Consider the following 7,653-nt stretch of genomic DNA (forward strand, 5'->3'; position numbering starts at 1 on the left):
TATATAAATCAGTGGTGTCCAACTCTTTGCGACCCCATGGACAGTCCATGGAATTCTCCAGGCCAGAATACTGGAATGGGTAGCCTTTGCCTTCTCCAGGGATCTTCTCAACCTAGGGATCAAAGCCAGGTCTCCCACATTGCAGGCAGATTCTTTACCAGCTGAGCCATAAGTGAAGCCCTAAATTATTCCAGAGAATAGAAAAAGAAGGAAATGTCCCCAAATTCACACTATGAAAAAATAAATTTCCTAAATTGAAAAACAGATGAAATGAATGAACTTATCAATATATAATATTGGTAAAGAACTATTTCAAATTAGCTGTGGCAGTACCCCGTCTATACACCTCTAGTGGGAAGCAGTCTAAGAACAAAAAGAAGTGCACAGTGGACTTTAGAAGCCTGGCAAGGAGTCTAGATCATCTTTGATCTGGATGATCAAAAACCTGTAAATAATTTTAAGTTCTATGACAAATTAACACTGAATATTACATAAAAAGCACAAAAGAATACCATAAAAATCTATTAATTCCAGCACCTGGATATTACCATGGTAACAGTTTTCTGTAGATCCTTCACCAGGTTTCATGCCCACACTTTTGTAATATTACTCTTATCAGCTAACAGTCTATTGTGGGCACTTTTATACACATTGTGTATGCGTATTTTTCTTCACATTGTAAATGGCTGCTTGGTTTTCTGTTGCCTGCTCTTACTATAATGTGTATCACATTCCCCTTTATTGGATGTTTTGACTATAAAATGTTTTATCATCATACTGCTGCCAAGAACAACCTCATAGCATGAGTGTTGAACAATTGTTTAGGACCTAATTGACCATGAATCTATTATGGTACCTATCTTTCTGATAATTTTTTAGTTTCTTCCAGCAAAAGTCAATGGCATGAACGCAGGTAATACAGAGGTTGCACTAATGGATTCTTAGATAACTGAGGTGATGCCAAGCAGAGGCAACAGAAGATAGTAGGAAGAAATGCAAGGCTGTGGGTAAGTTGAAATTCTAAACTTACAGCACTTAAGCTGGGTAGAAAAGGATATGAAAACAAGGAGGTGATGGATCAAGGAAAGAAAGTACTAGGGACCAAAGGCCCTTCGGTGTATTTCTCTCAGCTGCAAGGAAGAGAAAACCCTGCTCAAAACTAACTTCGCAACAAAAACCATTGGCTCCCGTCACAGTCTGGCGGCTGAGTTGTGGTCGGCTTAGCCAGCATCTGCAGCTCCATTTCTTTTGGGTCCCTTCAGCTAGGCTGTGTGTGTGGCTGTGTCTCCAGGTAGCCTGGACCCAAGGTAGTAAAGTTCAGAAATGAATTTTCTACCCACCCCCAGCAACCTGCTATTTCATCTCACTGCCACAAATTGGATCATCCATTTCTGATCATCCATTCATTCCCTGGCCTCATGGGAATGTCATCACTGATTAGCTGATTGTGTTCCTTGACGGAAAATGGGATTACCTTTGAAGAGAGCAGGCTTGAGTCTGGAAGTAGGAGTCGGGGAAGCCTGGATGTATGTGGGCTTCATGGGAGGCACAAGTTATCTAAACAAAAATTGCAGTACTTTCAGGAAGGGGAGGCAACCCACAGTGTCCGCCACAGATGCTGAGAAATAAACGTGTAACAACAGACTTGGATGAGGGTCATGAGGAAATGTGGGGTAGGAGTTAGGGACTGCCTTTCTGTGATCTTCTTTGAGACCTGAAAGATGAGTGGGAATTAGAAATCACATGATGAATACAGGGAAAAGAAATCCAAGAAGTGGAGACTGCAGGCACACAGGTTGGAAAGGGCTTGCCTGTTGCAGGAACAGAAGGGAGGCCAAAGCGGCTAAGGTATGAGAAAGCAGGAGGAACACTGTGGGACGGGGTACGTGCAAACCACACACCTGCAATGGGAAGCAGGATCACGTGACCTGGTTTACATTGTAAGGAAAAAACACGCAGCTTCTGGAGCTTGCGTTGAAGAACACTAAGAGCAGAAGAGGGAATACCAGTCAGGAGGCAGCTGTAGTTGGCCAGGCCGGGGTGATGCTAGCTACGATGAGGGCAGTAACCATGGGATGGAGAGAAATGGGTGCATCCAGATCTCTTTTGGAGATTTACCCACAGGACTTGAGGACTGAGGTTACACAGGCAAAGGAGAGAGAAGATTCAAGGGTGACTCTTAGGATGTCTGGCCTGAGCCACTGGACAGATGACAATACTCTTTCCTGGGACGAAAATGAAATGGGTGGAAGGCTGGGGAGCAAGCTGAGGAAACTGGCCCAGAGGAGAGGCCAAGCAATGTGTTATGCTCAACTGGAACTCAGGAGAGAGTTTAGTAAACTGATAGTCAGATTGGTGACATCAGAGGTGGTGGGTTCAAGGACAAATGTGACCGAGCTGGAGTGGAGGAGGCACCCATGAAGTCAAGGCCCGCATGGCCTTCCTGGGGATGTCTGGGTCACCCAGGGTGATGGCAAGAGTTGGGGTGCAGAGGAAGATGCCAGCCGGGGGAAGGAGTCTTCAGTAACTGCAGGAGTATGTCCAGGTGGTGGGGCTGGCACAGGCAGGGAGAGGCTACTGGGTCACACAGACAAATGAGATTAAAGGACCTCAGGGTTAGGACCGCAAGCCCGTGGGACTTCCCTGGCAGTCCAGTGGTTAAGACTCCAGGCTGCCAAGGCAGAGGGCATGGGTGCGATCCCTGGTGGGGCAACTAAGATCCCACCTGCCACAAGGTGAGGCCAAAAAACAAAGTTTTTTGTTTGTTTGTTTGTTTGTTTTATTTTAAAAGAGTACAGGCTCTTGAGCCAAACTACTGGATTTAGACTCTGGGCTTTCCCACTTACCTAGCTTTGTGTGTGACCCAAGGCAAGTTGTGAATTTGGCATGATAACAACATGATCTCCTACATCACCTACCGTCCTCAACCCCGGGCCTGGCCCTCAGCTACTGAACAGATCTGATCTTTTACAGGTATTAGCTTTTAGTGATTGGTCACGTGCATAAGGGGAAAATGGTCACGTGCATAAGGGGGAAATGGTTACGTGCATAAGGGGAAAATGGTTATACACACAAGAGCTTTCTAGGTTGTGCTAGTGGTAAAGAATCTGCCTGCCAGTGCAGGAGTTGCAAGAGACCTGGGTTTGATCCCTGGGTCGGGAAGATTCCTTGGAGAAAGGCATGGCAACCCACTCCAGTATTCGTGCCTGGTGAATCCCATGGGCAGAGGAGCCTGGTGGGCTGCAGTCCACAGGGCCGTAAAGAGTCGGACAGGACTGAGCACAGACTCCTCTTTATAAAGAAGGAACAGAAGCGATGATCTGGAGGCAGCAGCAAAGAGGACTGCAGCCCCCTGCCAAGAGGAACTGGGGCTGCGAGCAGGTGAGCAGCCTGTCTGAAAGGGCTGCGGAGGCAGAGTCCTCCATGAAAGGCAGGCTTCCACAAGGTCGGCAGTGCAGCAAGGGTTAGGTGAAGAGAGGGAGGCTCTAGGCCAGTGCGGAGCAGGATTTCTAAAGGGCTAGATGGACGGGATGTGGGGAGGGCAGGAGTCTGAAGAGGTCCACTCAAGGAAACAGCAGCCGCCCAGGGCATATGAGAGGTTGGTCAATAAAATCAGCGATGTGAGGTGGGCTGGGACAGACGGTCCTGACCTGAGCACTTCAGTCTCAGAGATTCAGCTATGGTTATTTCTTTTTTTTGTTGTTGTTGTTGTTTTTAATTTTATTTTATTTTTAAACTTTACATAATTGTATTAGTTTTGCCAAATATCAAAATGAATCCACCACAGGTATACATGTGTTCCCCATCCTGAACCCTCCTCCCTCCTCCCTCCCTGGCTATGGTTATCTCTTATTCTGTGGACAGCAAGAGGAGGTCCAGGAGAGGGTGTGGAGCAATAGCCCCCTTGGAAGCCCACACAGCAGAGGCTGAAGAACAAGAGAACCGAGTCAGGTTAGTCGGCGCTCTAGGATGGGCAGCATTGCATGGACTTTGGCTCCAACTTAGTCTACAGGCCAGACAGGATGGGAACTCTGCCTGTATGTCTTTGGTAGTCAGTGAAATCTACCCTCCACACCCTAGAATCCGGCAGAGACCAAGAGCCAATCAACACTGGAAAGTCCCTACTGGAAGTCCCAAGAGTCTTTATCTTCACTAGGGCCAAGAGCACGGGAAAGGCGTCCAGCAGTGCCGTCCTCTGAACTCCAGCCACCTGGCTGTTGGCTGCACTAAGGCAGGGTCAGGAAGCCTGCTTGAAACATATCTCTATTCTTATCTTTATTCATCGGATCAGGGACTTCTGGACAAGTTCCCATTCTAAGCCTCAGTTTCCTTACCTGGAAAATGGGCATAACTTCCCTTGAACTCTTCACATGAGTAGGTTTCAATGGGATAAACTCTGAACAGATTCTGCAGCCTGAGATGTGACTTTGACTTCTCTCCTTCAAACTATTCCAGCTTCAGAACTCCTGGTTCCCGGACTCAGCTATGCTCAGTGACAGCATACTGAGGAGGTCAGGCTTGCTTTCAGCCAGGGCACACAGTCCATCATTCAGCGACCTTCCTGACAAGAGCAATAATGGAGCCAGTTAAGGCCCTGGGCTTGTAAAAGAGGTTGATGGGGGCTGGGGGGCAGGTGGCAGGCAACAGGTATGCCTCGCGTGCTTCTCACATGACACCTGGGGATGACTCGTGCCTGTGCACAGGCCTGGCTGTGTCTGAGCAGCTTGACCTCATGGAGAAGGCCCCGCAGTGACAGGGATTGACAGACCGGGCTCCCAGTCCAAGTGCTGCATTTGCCTGGTGACCGTGAACGAGCCTCGGGGATTTAATCTCCTCACCTATCAGATGAAGCTTTCAGGGTTCTTTTCCAGTCCAAAGGGCCTATAACCATGCCACCTTAGGCGGGGGGATGAGTGGAAGGTGGGAAGGAGGTTCAAGAAGGAGGGAACATACCTATGGCTGATTCATGTTGATAGATAGCAGAAACCAACACAATAAGTGAAAAGTGAAAGTGAAGTCGCTCAGTCGTGTCTGACTCTTAGCGACCCCATGGACTACAGCCCACCAGGCCCTCTGTCCATGGGATTTTCCAGGCAAGAGTACTGGAGTGGGGTGCCATTGCCTTCTCCGTTAACAGCGGCTAGGCATATTATATTTATTGGAGCTGGTATACTTGGTGACAGCCTTAGTGCCCTCGGACACGGCGTGCTTGGCCAGCTCCCCAGGTAGCAGCAAGCGCACGGCGGTCTGGATCTCCCTGGATGTGATAGTCGAGCGCTTGCTGTAATGTGCCAGGCGCGATGCCTCGCCAGCAACGCGCTAGAAAATGTCGTTGACGAAGGAGTTCTTGATTCCCATGACCTTGGACGAGATGCCGGTGTCCAGGTGGACTTGCTTCAGCACCTTGTACATGTACACGGAGTAGCTCTCCTTGCGGCTGCGCTTGCGCTTCTTGCCGTCCTTCTTCTGGGCCTTGGTCACAGCTTTTTTAGAGCCCTTTTTAGGGGCAGGAGCAGACTTAGCTGGTTCAGGCATGTCTACAATGACAACACCCAACAACGCAGAAAGATCTTACAACACAATATTGTAAAGCAATTATCCTCCAATGAAAAATAAATAATTTTTTTAAGAAAACCACCATGAGGGACTTCCCTGGTAGTCCAGCGGTTAGGACATGGCGCTTTCACTGCTAGGGCACGAATTCGATCCCCGGTTGCTGAACTGAGATATTGCAAGCCAAGTGGCCGGCCACACACACAAAAAAAACCTACACAGGATGAGATGCCATTCAAACACCCACAAAAATGACTTAAACGTTTTTTAAAAACACCACAATGTCAAGTACTGGTGAAGACATGGACAAAGCGGGGTGTCCACACTGTAATGATAGAAGTATAAACTGGAACAACCATTTCGGAAAACTAACGGGCAGGATTTCCTAAAGCTAAGTCAGTATATTTACGGTCCAGCAGTTTCACTGTTGAATACACCCCCAGTAGAAGTGATCGGCTTATGTCCACAAAAAGACACGTAAGAATGTTTACAGTGTAAGCCGCAGTAGCCAAAACCTGGAAATAAATGTCCAACAACAGAATGGAAAAAAAAAAGGAAATATAATGCAAGCTGTGTGAGCATTTTCAATTTTTCTAGTAGCCATATTATTATAAAAGGAAAAAGAAACAGGTGAAATTAATCTTAATAATATATTTTATTTAACCCAGTATATCCTAAATATTATCAAGATGTAACCAAAATAAAAATTACTGATAGTTTGCATTTTTTTCATATAAGGACTCCAAATCTGGTGTATATATATTACACATCCCAGTGCTTCTCAGTTCAGACTAGCCACATTGGGAGGACTCAACAGCACGTGTAGCTAGCTTGCAGCTACCATAGCGGACAGTGCAGACAAGAATGCTTGATCTCAGTTACCATGGAGTCTGGATCGCAGGAGGATGGAACATGGGAGGATACAGCTTACTGACCCAAGAAGCCCAGCCCTCCATTTCTAACTTGGGAACCATGAAGAAACTGGCTCCTGTTTCTGCACTTCCTTCCCCCTCCACCTGCTCCAACTCCTGCTCCCCCTTCTTCAGCTCTGCCTGCCCCCTCACTCACGGGCCACCCAACCCCAGTTTCTACTCTTAACCTTCCTCTCCCCGATCTTGGCTGCTTCCTCTCCCACCTCCCCCTTTGCTCCTGTCCCTTTCTCTCTCTCTGCCCTCCCCAGGTACTCACCAGCCTTCCCCATTTGCTCCCTCTCTGTTCTCAGTCCTACCTTTGACCTTGAGCTCTCTGAGCCCTGTAACCATCAGATCCAACACACCCACTCTTCAGACCTCAACCCCAAGGATGCCCAGACCTCACTTGGTGATTCCTACTGTCTAACTGGAGACGAGGTGCCTGCCAGTCAGATTCCTGGTCCAGCCCAGACCTTTGGGCAACAGGAGCACCCAGGAGCCAGTAGACATGGGGTCCACAGAGGGCCAGCCCAGTCCATAGGCATCCCCTTGGGTAGGGTTTCTCTTCAGGTATTACGTCCTCCATTGTGCTGACCCTGGCCAGGGGTCAGATAAATGAATAAGGAGTTCCTGTCCCTGCCTGCACTGGCTGGTCAGCCTTAGAAGACCCCAACATTTGTAACTGACCTCAAGGCTCTGCCAACAGCAAGGGAATGAGGAGTGTCTGCGGTCTCTGTCCTGTCTCCAGGAAACCCAGCCTTATGTCTCTGGTCACTGTTTGAGCAACTGCTCGAAAGAAGTTCTGTGAAAACATGTAAATAAGAGCTGGAATAATGACTCACGTTCTCCCAGATCTCATCTTTGTCCCAAGATGTACAGAACATCAGTGCATTCCAACCACTACTAAACCCACACTTGAGATTCTGACTCCTATAGGAAGGAACGGTTTCCTGTGGATTCTGATCAAAGTCGTGTCCAACTCTGAGGTATCACTCCTCCCCGATCTCTAATTCACAATCAGAATTCATGGATAACAGAGTCTAAAAGGCAAAGCATTGCCTATACCCCATCCAACCAGGATGAAAGAGTAAACGTTTATACAGGAATCCCCAACCTTGAGCTACGTCTTCTGAATGTGACCAGGAAGGGAGTGGGTGCAGGAAGGAGGGGGAAGAATCCCCGGAAAGAC

Source organism: Bos indicus x Bos taurus, chromosome 3 (genome assembly GCF_003369695.1).
Source record: "Bos indicus x Bos taurus breed Angus x Brahman F1 hybrid chromosome 3, Bos_hybrid_MaternalHap_v2.0, whole genome shotgun sequence".
In the NCBI taxonomy this organism is placed as follows: Eukaryota; Metazoa; Chordata; class Mammalia; order Artiodactyla; family Bovidae; genus Bos; species Bos indicus x Bos taurus.